The sequence below is a fragment of the Cibotium barometz genome, chromosome 6 (assembly GCF_041138505.1).
Source record: "Cibotium barometz isolate CiBa-2024 chromosome 6, ASM4113850v1, whole genome shotgun sequence".
Lineage (NCBI taxonomy): Eukaryota > Viridiplantae > Streptophyta > Polypodiopsida > Cyatheales > Cibotiaceae > Cibotium > Cibotium barometz.
The window spans coordinates 24,098,044-24,112,912 of record NC_141051.1 but is presented as its reverse complement, the minus strand read 5'-3'; the positions used below and the strand labels follow the sequence as shown (position 1 = coordinate 24,112,912).

At 47.1% G+C, this 14,869-nt stretch overlaps 1 protein-coding gene across 1 annotated transcript in view; it reads right to left on the bottom strand.

Annotated features, from left to right (window-relative positions):
• Positions 1–14,869, bottom strand: part of LOC147637542 (uncharacterized) — a 79,589-nt gene that overhangs the window by 27,019 nt on the left and 37,701 nt on the right. The gene's annotated exons all lie outside the window — the stretch shown is intronic.

The following is a 14,869-nucleotide window of genomic DNA, read 5'->3' as shown; positions in this document are numbered from 1 at the left end:
CTGTTGTACCCGTACCTGATGTGCATGCTGTGTTGCATCTGGCTAACTGTACTAAAGCTAAGTGATGCTGTGCTGATTCTGATAAGTTGTACGAAGCCCTACTTAAGCTATGTTGATTCTGATACACCGTGTGGGAACCCTAAAACCTAGACAGTCTGTTATGGGGAGTTATCTTGGTTGTAGTTTCCCGATCATATAAGTTGTTATACCAGGGATTATAGAGGAAAGTTTTCCTCCATTTCTTTTCCAAAAGAACTATAGAAGATAAGACAAACTTGTACTACTTGGTGAGACTGGGGATTCTAGTGCCTGTGAGATCCTCACTTGCGGGGCTTGTGAGAGACAGGGCCTAGACCTTGTGCCCTCCACCAAGGGGATTGAGAAGCTAGAAGATCCCTTTGCTTTGGGCTTGGGTGGAGGTTTATCTCTTTCATTTGATTTGGTTTTATGCACATCTTGGGAAATCTGGTGCAAAGCACCCACATGCTTGTACTATTAAAAAATACTCCTTGGAATGAAGTTGTTCCTAGGGGGGGGGGGGGGGGTGGGGGGGGGGGGCGGGGGGGCGGGGGGGCCATTCCCGCCTCAATGATGTGGAGTGAGGATAGCTTTCATTTAGTGTAAAGTTTCTCATTGCTTTGTAAGTGTATTCAAACTAGGATTGGAGTGTTTATCTGGATGCCCACGCTCATTACAATAGGAGATCTTGGATGGGAGCCATACATCAACGTGAATGGGCCGAATCAAGTCGTGGAATGTTTCAAACTATTACGATCAAACTCCAAATGTGGTAGGTACTCCTCTCAATTGGATTCCTTTTTATTGACATACGCGCGAAGCATGTCCTCGAATACTTGGTTGATTCTCTCGGTCTAACTATCAGACTGCGTATGATCAGCCGTACTCATACTCAGTATAGTGTCCAACTTTTTAAAGACTTCCCTCCAAGAGTGACTATCGAACTTTCTATCTCTATTGGAGACTATATTGGCGGACATACCATATAGCTTGTAGAGATGTTCGATGAACAACTAACCTAACTCAATAGTTTTTATCGATTTTTTAGTAGATATATACTTGACCATCTTGGTCAATCGGTCAACCACTCCCCAAACCGAATCATTCCCTCGATTTGTTCTAGGTAAACCAGTGATGAAATACATGAAAATTACTTTCCCAATTTCCTTTTGGAATATCAAATGGATGCAGCAAACCTCCAACCTTGAGGCGCTCATGTTTATTGACCTGACACTTCTTGCATTTCAGCACGAAGTCTTGGACGTCCTTAAACAAACTAGGCCAATAAAATTGTCTTTTGACTAGTGCATGGGTCTTCTGTATCCCAGGATGACCAGCACTCGGACTATTGTGACTTTCTATAAGAATTTGGGCCCGAAAATCACCAATAGTTGGTACGCAAACTCTACCCTTGTAGAGCAAGTATTGATCATCTATGGAATAGTATCTATACTTTTCCCCATCGACAAACTTTATCACCCCCAAGTGAACTAGTGTCAAATGGTTGTGAAGGGTCCACCCCCATGCTCTCCATCTTGGTACGTAGCCCAAGAGACTCTTCTCGTTGCTCCAGACTAGCATTTGCTCCTCTTACCGTAAAAACCTCAACTAATCTCTCCTGACTTGTACTTCTTTCTGACGAGGGAGGTGGTTGTTGATGTCTTTAAGTGCGGTAACATACAACGCGCCATACCTCTGAAAATGATGAATCATCCTCACATAAACCACGTAGAGATTCCAAAAGATCACTCTTGAAGGTGGTGAAACTTAACTCGTTCACCATTGGCATGCAACTCAGCGTATCCGATACTGCGTTAAATTTACCTCTCTGGTAATGGAGTTTTAAGGTCCTACTCTTGTAGGAGCTCTGTCCACCGAGCTTTTCTACCTTTCAACTCACCCTAACTAGAAATCCATTTCAGACTTTCATGGTCTGTCTGGACCTCAAAGTAGCGCCATACAAGTAATGTCGCCACTTTTTAAGAGCATGAACAATCGCAAGTAACTCTCGCTCGTAAGCCCAGTAGCTACATTGGGCACAGTCAAGCTTTTTGCTTTCAAATGCAACAAGGCGTCCGCTTTGCAATAAAACCGCCCCAATGGCCTCCCCACTAGCGTCTGTCTCCAAAACGAACGGCTCATTGGAGTCCACTGCTCAATATTGGTGCCGTCACTCAGGAAGGAATACCTTCCACTTCTCCCTGTGATAGGTGGTGCCATCGGGAGAGTGATGGAACCCCCTCCCCCCCAACGGCTGCCTCGGCCCTCACACGAGCAGCCGGGATTCCATCTCTCCGCATGTGTTGCCTCGCCAGATTCCATGCCTCACACGATATCGATTCCCAGCCTTTGTGGCGACCCCATTTTACAAAGAGTGGAGTATTCTGGCCTTCCAGGCCAATGTTTCATTTGCAGGCAGATGGGCCATATGGCCAGAGCTTTCCCTCGACATTAGACTAGGAGACCACCCCTGGTGGTTCCCCCTCCTACTTCCCGCTCAGATCCTCACCAGGGGCCTGAGGGAGGAGCAGGTTCCCAGGCCACGGAGCACCAGATTCCAACCATGGATGACCCAGCAGCCGGCCCGGGTCGCCGGCTGAGCACTAGAACCGACCGCGCCAGGCTGGTAGCATGCAGGAGGATTCGGTTCTGTCAGAGAACTATTTCGAGCACTTATCATAGCACCCGCCTGCTGACGGCAGGCCCCCACCAGTCACGAAGAGACCCCCCCAACCCCCCCCCCCCCCGCCCCTTCCGGGCTCGATGTGGCGGCCGATTCCTCGTCTCGCGAATTCTCCTCTGGCCCTCAGTGCCCAGTGGGGCAGGTTGACCCCACCCTCTCTTCGTCGAGCCTTCCCTAGTAGCAACCTTCCTCTCTGATGGATACCTCTCAACAGCGTCCCTCTCCAACCTCTCCGCCTTCCCGCCCCCCCCCCCGCCTCCCCCACCCGCAGTCGTTGCATTTTCCCCTTCCTCTTCCTCCGTGCCTACAAAACCCCCCCCTCCCCCCTCTGCCTCTGTAGAGAATTCCTGTCGTCCCCCTGTAGCCTCTGATCCAGAGATGAGACAGCCGGCGAGTTCCGTTCGTTGCCTAATTCATCGTTTCTCAAAGTTGATGGAGATGACCATTGCAGCCTCACCAGTGAGGGCTCTCCCACTTGAGTCTTTAGGATCTTTGCGCAGCCTGTGGATTATAGTTTCTTCCGGTGTCTTCCGACAGAAGGGACAGACAGGTTTGAGAAGACTGTAGCCCCTATTCGGGAATGTGTGGTCTTCCACCACTCCAGCCCCTCTACACCAAAGAATGGCACGATGATCTTCTCTTTTCCCTTGAGCACAGCCCCCGGGACAAAGTGGGATCCAGAGTCGGTGGCCGCTAGCATTCACGATCAGGCAATTCAACTATAGCAGCATCTACAAGATCTTCGCATCACCGACGTTCTTACTCATCTATGGCCTCTAGCCAGGATGGAGGTTGGTGGATCAGCCCAGAGAGACCATGGAGGGGAGATGGTGACCTCCAGCCTGGAGGTGCTGCTTTTTGTGTTCATGCATACCTCTATCACAATACCTCTCCCGCCTTCTTACAGATATCCCCATTGTGATTTATGGAGCACGGAGTATGCAGACTCTCGCGCTCGGGAAAAGTGGCAGTACATGGAGGGCAGGATCCACGCCCACTTGGTGCGACTTCGCACCAGGACAGATTGTGACTAAACCTTGTCTAAGCCCGCGCCCAAGACTCTTCGGGTGGAGGGCGGTTCCGATAGTTCCGCCTCACATAGAGATTGATATGAGGATTGTCTCAATGAACATTCAAGGCTTAGGGGGGCCTCAGTGCTTTCAAGGATGAGGCATCCTTAGAGGAGAGCTGCAGCGAGCTATGGTGGGGGGACCTATCGACATTGTTTTCCTCCAGGAGCACCATCTTACTAAGGGGCGTACCCGCCTACGGGAAGTTTCTACCAAGCAGGAGTACTTTTTGGTCTCCATCCTTCGGCCCTTCAGGGACGCAGGGAGGAGTGTCTCTCTCTATCAGTGAGCAACTTCTGCTGTCTGTGACAGGATCGGGAGTCATAGTTCCATGACGTGCTCAGTGGGTTACCCTTCTGATTGGGGAGGATAGCGTTCGCTTCCTCAACATTTCTGCCCCGAATGCTGCTGCAGCAGGTAGAGCTATCTTTTGGAGCACTGTCCCACAAGACTTGCCCCAAGCTAATTTTTGGTGCATGGGCGGTGACTTCAATATGCTAGAGGCAGCAGGGCACAAACTTGGAGGTGGCATGGCCACAGTGTCAAGAGCGGATGACTCTGCATGGGAGGAGATGATATTGATTCTTAGGAGACAGGACCCTTGGCAAAAGAACTATAGAAGATCAGACAAACTTGTACTACTTGGTGAGACTGGGGATTCTAGTGCCTGTGAGATCCTCACTTGCGAAAGTGCATCGACTGTACCAACCGTCATGTATAAAGGGCTGCGAAACTGCATCGACTGTACAAGCCAGGTACTGTACTATAAACGTACTTGTTCAACCCGTATTTGCGGCACTTGTATCTGCCGTACCTGCACCAGTTGTACCCGTATCCACTGTACCCATATCTGTTGTACACGTACCTGTACCTACTGTACATGTACCCATACTTACTATATTCTGTTGTACCTGTACCTGATGTACATGCTGTGTTGCATCTGGCTAACTGTACTAAAGCTTAAGTGATGCTGTGCTGATTCTGATAAGTTGTACGAAGCCCTACTTAAGCTATGTTGATTCTGATACACCGTGTGGGAACCCTAAAACCTTGACAGTCTGTTATGGGGAGTTATCTTGGTTGTACAAAGACTTTCCCGATCATATAAGTTGTTATACCAGGGATTATAGAGGAAAGTTTTCCTCCATTTCTTTTCCAAAAGAACTATAGAAGATAAGACAAACTTGTACTACTTGGTGAGACTGGGGTTCTAGTGCCTGTGAGATCCTCACTTGCGGGGCTTGTGAGAGATAGGGCCTAGATCTTGTGAGCTCCACCAAGGGGATTGAGAAGCTAGAAGATCCCTTTGCCTTGGACTTGGGTGGAGGTTTATCTCTTTCATTTGATTTGGTTTTATGCACATCTTGGGAAATCTGGTGCAAAGCACCCACATGCTTGTACTATTAAAAAACAGTCCTTGGAATGAAGTTGTTCCTGGGGGGGGGGGGGGGGGGGGGGGGGGCGGCGGCCCATTCCCGACCCAATGATGTGGAGTGAGGAAAGCTTTCATTTAGTGTAAAGTTTCTCATTGCTTTGTAAGTGTATTCAAACTAGGATTGGAGTGTTTATCTGGATGCCCACGCTCGTTACAAAATAGGAGATTGCATGGAAGCCATACATCAACGTGAAAGGGTTGAATCAAGTCATGGAATGTTTCAAACTATTACAATCAAACTCCAAATGTGGTAGGTACTCCTCTCAATTGGATTGCTTTTTATTGACATACGCTTGAAACATGTCCTCGAATACTTGGTTGATTCTCTCGGTCTAACTATCAGACTGCCCAACTTTTTGAAGACTTCCCTCCAAGAGTGACTATCGAACTTTCTATCTCTATCAGAGACTATATTTGCGGGCATACCATATAGCTTGTAGAGATGTTTGATGAACAACTAAGCTAACTCAAGTGTTTTCACCGATTTTTTAGTAGGTATTTACCATCTTGGTCAATCGGTCAACCACTACCCAAAACGAATCATTCCCTCGATTTGTTCTAGGTAAACCAGTGATGAAATGCATGAAAATACTTTTCCAATTTCCTTTTGGAATATCAAATGGATGCAGCAAACCTCCAACCTTGAGGCGCTCATGTTTATACGAAGTCTTGGACGTCCTTAAACAAACTAGGCCAATAAAATTGTCTTTTGACTAGTGCATGGGTCTTCTGTATCCCAGGATGACCAGCACTCGGACTATTGTGACTTTCTATAAGAATTTGGGCCCGAAAATCACCAATAGTTGGTACGCAAACTCTACCCTTGTAGAGCAAGTATTGATCGTCTATGGAATAGTGTCTATACGTTTTCCCTCGACGAACTTTATCACCCCTAAGTGAACTAATGTCAAATGGTTGTGAAGGGAGTAGTCATAGCTAGTGTCATCAGCCTACAGAGACTGCTCGTCCACTAACTCCATATTGTCCATCGCTGCTGACGGACCTACGGGGTCATCTACGAACAAGGAAATATCATGAGTTGCGTCAATGGAAACGTCCCAAGCCTCTCGCGAGCCCGAGGAAGATCGTACCATCTCAGCCTGGTGAGTGGTCACTACTTGACGTATACGATCAAGCTTGGCATGAGACAGGCCCGACACAGAGGATAACATACGAGATAACCCCCCTAAACCACCTGCCAGCGGCGAACTACCCCTAGGCATGCTGGAATTGGATTTCTAAGTCTTGTTCTTTTTATTTTATTAAACAACAAAATAACAAAAATGTGATAAATAAATAAATCACAGGAGGGAAATTGGAACTAGCGACCCGAGTCCTAGAGTGTGCCGACCGCTGGAGACGCGGTCTCGTCGAAATCGATGTGTCAGTGGTGGAGGCTCTGCGGCGCCAACGACAATTTCTAGCGCTCTACGGCAATTTTAGAGAGAGAGAGAGAGAGATGCAATGGTCCTCAAGCTCTCTTCCCTGGTCTACCTTCTCCTCCAAATAGCTGACGGCTGTGACCTACCTACACGATGGGACAAAAAGCGTGAAGGTGAAAGTCTCTCCTTCCTTACTGTTGCGTACACGTTGAAAGAGGGTGACTTTGTTTGCTATTTGCCTATTTGCCGAAACGCTCTTGCTGCTACACTGTGCACCTTCTCTACAGTCTAGGGAATAGAGCTTGATGATGGCGTTGCTTCTCGAACGCGGCAGCCGCGCCTGGTGCGATGCTTTCCCTGCAATGAAACATTTGGGTGGGCAGGCGAGCATGCGCGCTTGAGCAAGGCCGTGTATGTGACGCTTCATAATTTCTTATTAATATTTTTTGGAAATTCATGTTGTAGAAAGTGTATAGAATGCTTTGTTAGGACATCTAACGTGTTTTGACAAAATTTCGTGTTGCAAGAATTTTTTTGGTTTTGGTCATTTTCAGGTAGTTGCCATGCCATTTTCATGGGTGGGTTCTGATTAGGTTAGAGGTTGAATTAGGAGAAGTTTTGTATGAGAGAAGTTTTCTATTTTGTACATGGAACAACTTTGCTGGAGTGAAAATTTTGTGATTCGCATTATTTCACATCCGTTTGGTGTTAGTAGTCATCTCCTGTCTGTACCATAGTGCTCACAGAGGGCCTTTGTTGTGGGTGTGCCCACCTACGAGCTTTGCTAAGCTTTTCCCATTTTTCGCATATATTTTTTCCTATTTTACTAGTCGTGGGGGGGGCTGTGAGTTCTGGCCGCCTGTTTTGTGCTTGGCTGACTGCCTGTATGCAGTCGTGTGGATATCCTCAATCTGTTTTGTACCTAGCCAACTACCGGTATGCAGTCGTGGAGATCCCCAGCAGCCAATCAGCTGTCTTATGGTTGACCGACCTACATAGAGGAGTGGTATAAATACCACCCCTACCCCCACTTCAGTATTGTTGTACCGGATCTATTGTATATAGCAGAGTTTATACAGATTCTCTCTCTCTTCTGCGTTTGCTCTTCCACACTCAGTTCTGCGTTTTCAGGCTGGTGGTTCTCTCTTGCGTTTGCTCATCTTCATCGTGGAATTTTGTTGCGTGTGCTCTCAATTGTTTGTCTCATATCCAATGCGTATTCCGACATGGTATCAGAGCCCCAAGTGGCTTGAAGGTTGGAGACATTGGAGAGCTTGCGGGATTGTTTCTTGCAGACCTTGGAGAGCTTGCGGGAGATTTGAAGAGCTTGCGGGACTGCTGGTTTTTTGGTGCTGATTGGAGATCTCTTGGGCTGTTCGGGACTTGGAGATTGGGTAGAAGGCAGCCATCACTGTTGGACAGCCACCTTGCATATTGGTTGCAGCCTCTTCTTCATTTTTTCCCCACGCACCCTCCCTTCACAAGACCAAAGTAACCCCCCCGAGATGGAAAACTTGCTTGAGATGGCTGAGAAGCACGTGAAGATCCCTACTCTCCCCACGTTCCCGGTGGATCGACAGTTAGACGGGACCAACTATGGCATTTGGAAGGTTATGATGGAGTCTGTATTGGAGTCTTATGACTTGGTTGATTTCATTATTGTTGGTGTTCCACGGCTAGAGTTGGAGGACGGGGAGCTGTTACCCTCTACTCGGAAAGAACGGGAGGCTTGGGCACAGTCGTGGGATCGTGTCAATACCCGTGTGTGTTCTTTCATCTTCCTTAATTGCACACCACAGGTGATTAATCATATCAAACATATGACGTTGGCCAGAGGGATTTGGCAGCATTTGGCTTCTCTGTATAACAGGGTATCACCCATGAAGTGGATTTCCTTGGAAGTGCAGATGTGGGTGATGGATCCTGTCTTCGACGATGCAGGAGCACATCAACAAGTTGCAAGCTCTTCAGCAGGAGGTTCTTCAGGCTGGGAAGGAGATATCTTCAGAGGACATGGCCATCACTTTGCTGTCTCATCTGACCTCTCAATACTCAGCTTTCTACTCCTCTTTGATCACTAGTGGCAGGCTCAGCACCATCACATGGGAGGAGCTTGTGCCTATGGTCTAAGACCAGGAAGAGCGTTTTATGAACCCTCCACAGGGCAGAGGTTCTGAGGCCTTGAGTGACCAGTGATCGCAAGGCCGCAGTAAGGGCAAAGGGAAGTCTTCACAGGAGAAGTCTTCCGAGCAAGATCCCGACTTGGATCGTGACGCCTTGAAGGCAAAGAGGACCTGTAACAATTGTGGCGAGAAAGCTATTATTGGAGAAAATGTCCTAAGTGGAGCACCGAGCAGGGTGGTGCAGATTCCTCAGTAGCAACCGTGAAGACTCCAGCTTTTGTGCACTTGGAGATTATGGACACTGGCATTTCATCTTCTTCGAGCAGGGAGGCGGTTGGACTCACCGTTTGGGGACACTCAGGAGTGGATTCTTGATAGTGGTGCTTCCAGGCACATGACTCCTTCTCGGGAGTTATTACAGTATCTTCGAAGGCACGCAGGTCACATCCTGATTGGTGACAAGTCCACTATACCTATTCACAGTAAGGGCAAGTCAAAGTTCGTTCTTGATGGCAGAGGAGGGAAGCATTCCTCCCAGGTTCTTTTTGTCCCATCTCTTGGTTTTCATCTGTTGTCAGTGCATGAGATTTGCAAGACTGGTGTACGGGTGGCATTTGAGGAGCATTTTGTTGCTCTCCGGGACAAAGCGACAAGCCAGGTTGTATGGGAAGGTGGAGTGGAGAATGGGATTTACAAACTCTCAGCACTCTTACAGGTTCTCGGTTAGGTGATGTGTGGCAGTTTCGTCATGACCACTTGTGTGTGGATACGCTGTAGCAGGCTTTCCGGGACCAGATGATGGATGGCTTGCCAGATGATAGCAGCAGGCAGGAACATTCCAATTCTTGCCTTCGTCAGTCAGAGAAGCCTTTACAGGTGAACTATGCTTTGATGTCTCGTATCATCCGGGACAAAGAGCCTCCTACAGTTGAGGAAGATCTTTCCCAGGGGACTTGTAGGAAAGCCAAGCAAGTGGCAGATGGTGACTTGTAGGAGGAGGTGTCAGTTGAGCAGCCTTCAAGCTTTGAGGTTCCGGGTTCAGAGGGGGTGGTCTAGTTCCGGAAGGCCTTGTATGGTCTTCAACAAGTTCCCGGGACTTAGCATACCAAAGTTATAGTTGATGATCCTTGTGAGCAGGTTGATGCCTCTTTGTTTCGGAAGTCGTTTGGTTCATTGATTTGGTTGTTGAACACTAGGTTGGACTTGAGCTTCCCGGTGGGGCTGTTGAGCTCATTTATGCAAACGCCTTTGAAGACTCATTGGGACCCAAGATTGCGGATCTTGCGGTATCTACAGAGTATGAAGGATCTTGGACTCTTCTATGATACTAGAGGGGGAACGATGGATAGAGTCAGACTCCAAGGTTGGAGTGACTCAGATTGGGGAGGAGATCCAGACATGAGGAGATCTACATCAGGCTACAGTTTTACCCTTGGCTCAGGAGCTCTTTCATGGAGCAGCAAGAGGCAGCCAACTATTGCCTTGTCGTCTACAGAGGCAGAGTACCGGGCTACTTGTGGTGCTGCTTGCGAGGTTGTGTAGCTAGCTGCTACGGAGGTTACTTGGCGAGATTGGGTTTCCACTGGCGGAACCCACGGTCATCCAGAATCACTTTGTTCGTGAGAAGATTTTTGCTAATGACATCTTGCTAGAGTTTTGTTCAACGGAGGACAATGCGGCAGACCTCTTTACGAAGTCTCTACCTCAGGCTATGCTCCGGCAGCACTCCAGCTCACTAGGGTTGGTTCCACATCCAAGAGCTGAGAGGGGGTGTTAGCAGTCATCTCTTGTTTGTACCATAGTGCTCATAGAGGGCCTTTGTTGTGGGTATGCCCACCCAGGAGCTTTGCTCAGTTTTTCCCATTTTTTCCATATATTTTTTCCTATTTTACTAGTCGTGGGGGGGATGTCAGTTCTGGCCACCTGTTTTGTACCTGGCCGACTGCCTGTATGCAGTCGTGGAGATCCCCAGTAGCCAGTCGACTGTCTTATGGCTGATCAACCAACATAGGGGGGTGGTATAAATACCACCCCTACCCCCACTTCAGTATTGTTGTACCGGATCTATTGTATATAGCAGAGTTTATACAGTTTCTCTCTCTCTCTTCTGCATTTGCTCTTCCACACTCAGTTCTACGTTTTTTGCTCTCTTGCATTTGCTCATCTTCATCGTGGAGCCTTGTTGTGTGCGCTCTCAGTTGTTTGTCTCATATCCGCTGCGTATTCCGACATTTGGTGACTCCAAAGTGGTTTTTGAGTGGCTTTGTGCTAAAAATGTGCCTAGGTTTTCGTGTCAAGACATTGCAAGTCGTAAACGGAGGTCAAGGACAAAGATTTAGCCTCAGACGAACAAATACAAAGTCGAAGAAGAGGATGGAATGTTCGAGATGAGCTATTGAGAATCCTCATCGGGTCACCGAGACGTGAGTGCGCTGTTGGAAATAAGTGCACACTAGGTGTACTATTTCTCTAGTCTAGTTTCAGTTCAGTCTTTGTGTCTTGAGTCTAGTGCCATGTGGCACCTCTACATTTATCCCATAAGTGAGTCTACTCAATCTTGTACTTCTCACCTATAAATTGTAGGTGTCACATCAATGAAAGTATCAATCTTGTGTCTTGTCTACACTCATCTCAAGGTATGTCTAAGCTTTGTGTTTCCTTTTAGTCTTGCTCTCATTTCAGTTTCAGTTTTAGCTTTGTCTTTCCCCCATTTTTCCTACATGGTATCAGAGCAGGTTTATCCTGGCTGCTCTTGCTTTCCACAGTCGCTTAGTTTAGAACAGGCCGCCGCCTTTGCTGTTGGCCGTCCAAATGCATGCCACAGCGAAGCTCGCTTCTGCGCCGTCTCTCTCCTCTTCATCTCCTTCACCTCCCATGTCTCGTTCTTCTTCTGTCTCTCTGCCTCGCTTCGCAGGCTTGAAAACCTACCCTGTTTCTACACAGACGCCATATTCTGCTTCTTCTTTCTCTGCGCGTCGTTTCAGCCATGGCCCTGTTTAACCCTCTCTCTCTCTCTCTCCCTCTCTTTATGTCTCAGTTTCGAACATTCTCTTTCTTATGCACTGCGCACCGGCCTCCCCCTCATCAATCGCTCTTCAACCAGCTCATCTTCGCCTGGCCTTCGCCTCATTTGGGACCGTGCGGAATCTACTCTTCCCAATTCAGTCCTCTCCTCGTTGCCATGGTGGGATACACGCTCACGACAGCCGCCTTGCCGCAGAAGCCAGAGTGGCTAGAAGCTTTGCTTTCCGAGAAGTTCTTTGCAGCTTGCGCTAACGATCACCTTCATCTGAAGAAAAATAAGAGGAATATCTTCTGCGTGGATTGCAGCGTGGACATCTGCCAACACTGCCTTCCAAACCACCCGCCGCCTCCACACCGCCTTCTGCAGATCCGCCGCTACGTATACCACGATGTCATCAGATTGCACGATATACAGAAGCTCTGTGGCTTCCTTGCAGCTTGGGTCTTCGCCTACCTCATCAGAACCTACATGGTAAGTCAATGTCGGATCTGTTCTCATCTCTGCTGCCATGTTAGGGTTTGCAATCATCTGCATCCATGCCACTCTCTTCTTCATCAACATGTGGGTTAGCTGTCCATTGGACCAGCCAGACCTACAGCAGCAAATTTAAAGCAGAAATTAAGTGTCTGTCTACTCTCTATCTCTTGAAAAATTAAAAATAAAAAAAATTTAAAAATCTCAATACTGAATTTCATTTACTTCTCTATCTTGTACGGGATTAGACACTGCCAAATCTGGTAAGACCTTCCCATCTCTCTCATAATTATCTATGTTTTTCATGCTATCTACCACCATTGATCACCAATGATGTAGATCATGGGGTAATATCATGTTTATTTGTCTACATGGACTTCTCTTGTTCCTATCCAAGAGGCACCCTTGCATTACCCACTCTAGCAGGAGGATTGCCCTTGAGGAGGGATTATCTTTCAAGGTCCATCTCTCTATCTATCTACAATCAGTCAGTCTCTCTGTCTATGTGTCTATCCTGTGTGTCTATCCTGTCATATGTCTCTGACACTCTGTCTATCAGTCTATATGCCTCTCTTTTGTGGATTAGCTACCCACATTCTCTTTGGCATTTTGTCTATGTCCCCATTTATCTTCTATTTGTCAGTCTCTCTCATGTCTATCTGATTGTCTCTCTCTCTCTCTCTGTCTATGATCCACTCTTGTCCCTACCCTTGTGGACCCATATGAGGATATCACTTGAGGAGGGGTGTCTCAGGATCTTTTGTCTCTCATGTCTTGTCTCTCAGTCTATCAGTCTTTATGTCTGTCTTCTAGTCTTGTCCATCTTGTCTTCTAGCTTGTCTCTCAATCCTTGTCTAGTCTCTCTGTCTTGGTCTTATCTTTTGTCATGTCATAGTCTTGTCTTTTATCTTCCTCCTAGTGTCCACTTAAGGAGGGTGTTGGAAATAAGTGCACACTAGGTGTACTATTTCTCTAGTCTAGTTTCAGTTCAGTCTTTGTGTCTTGAGTCTAGTGCCATGTGGCACCTCTACATTTATCCCATAAGTGAGTCTACTCAATCTTGTACTTCTCACCTATAAATTGTAGGTGTCACATCAATGAAAGTATCAATCTTGTGTCTTGTCTACACTCATCTCAAGGTATGTCTAAGCTTTGTGTTTCCTTTTAGTCTTGCTCTCATTTCAGTTTCAGTTTTAGCTTTGTCTTTCCTCCATTTTTCCTACATGCGCATCATGAGAAAGGACCGGTTTCCTAGTGTTTTGAAAAAAAAAACCGTAATCTCATGGGAATGAATGATGACCACGTGTGAAGAAGGTTTCCCGAACACGCTTTTCCAAAAAAGAACTACATTGCCAAAAATATGGCACGTAGTTCGAGAAAGCCCAGAAAAGGACTAGCTTTGGCTTTTCGTGAAAAGAAGAGGAACTTAGAGAAAAACGGAAGAAGAAGAAGATTGTGAGTGCAAGTGAGAGTGCGTGTGTGAGTGTGAGTGCAAGTTTTTCATGAGAATGAGTGCGAGTGAGATAGCTTGGGGGTGGTCGGGTGGTTCGAGCTCTTGCTTCCAAGAGTGCTTCATATCAAATTGTTGTAAGAACTTTCTTGATTATATATAGAGTTGTGCTCTTTTTGCCTTGAAAATTTGTGCAAATTCTGTTCTCTTTGAATTGTATTGTGATTTTTGAGCCGAAGCCTCAGAGTGTAGGCCTCGCCTGCTGTGACCTGCGTCACTTATGTGACGGACGGTGTGCTGCGCCTTCTGCGTGGGCCCGTGTGAGGGCCTCTTGCGCTCTGCTAACTTGCTGTGTCAAAGGCTATCACACAGCTCCCTCAGCTCGAAGTCGGGTGGCCTTCTTGGCTAGCTTGTGCTTGTTGCGCTTGCTATCTACTGTGCACACAACTAATAGCTTCAAGAAGGTTCGATATACATGCTATGGCCCTGGTGCCTCTACTGGTTGCGTTTGCTACTGCACACACAAGACGAGCGAGCAAGCGAGAGAAAAAAAAAAAAGAAAGAAAGAAAGATATATTAAGCGTCTACTAAAGACCCAATGGGCCTATGAGATGTCACTGTACCAAAATACGATGCCGTACGGGAATTTTCGGTACGGTATGAACTTTTGGGATACCGTACAATCAAAAACGGTTTTTTTTCACTTACAAACTATGGATCTCCAAACTTGAATGTAAGGGAAGGTTTTGTGGGGGGGGGGGGGGGGGGGGGGGGGGGGGGGGGGGGCGCACTTTAAAGCAATTGTTCAAGAGCTCAAGCCTATAGCCAAGACAAGCCAAAAAAAAAAAACGGTCGAAAAACAATAAGAAAAACATACTAAAACAGGTAGAAAACAAGCAGAAACGACACTTTTGCAAGCAGTCGAAACTGTGCTGAACGATCATATCGTTGTTCTACCATCATCAACTCTTCCATGAATCAAGGATCAGATGGGTGCGCCTCCTTGCAGGGCAGCCAATCTATATTTGACTGCTCTCTCCTATTTGATAATCTTATCCTTTTGTTTCTGCCACACTGAATGGCAATGATCACTGTTGAGCATCACGGCAATCATGGTTTTTTCTCGTACCGGTACGAACCTATTCATACCGTACGGTTCATACGGTACAGTTCTTACACTGCATTCAGATTGCTAAGAAGTTACTACTC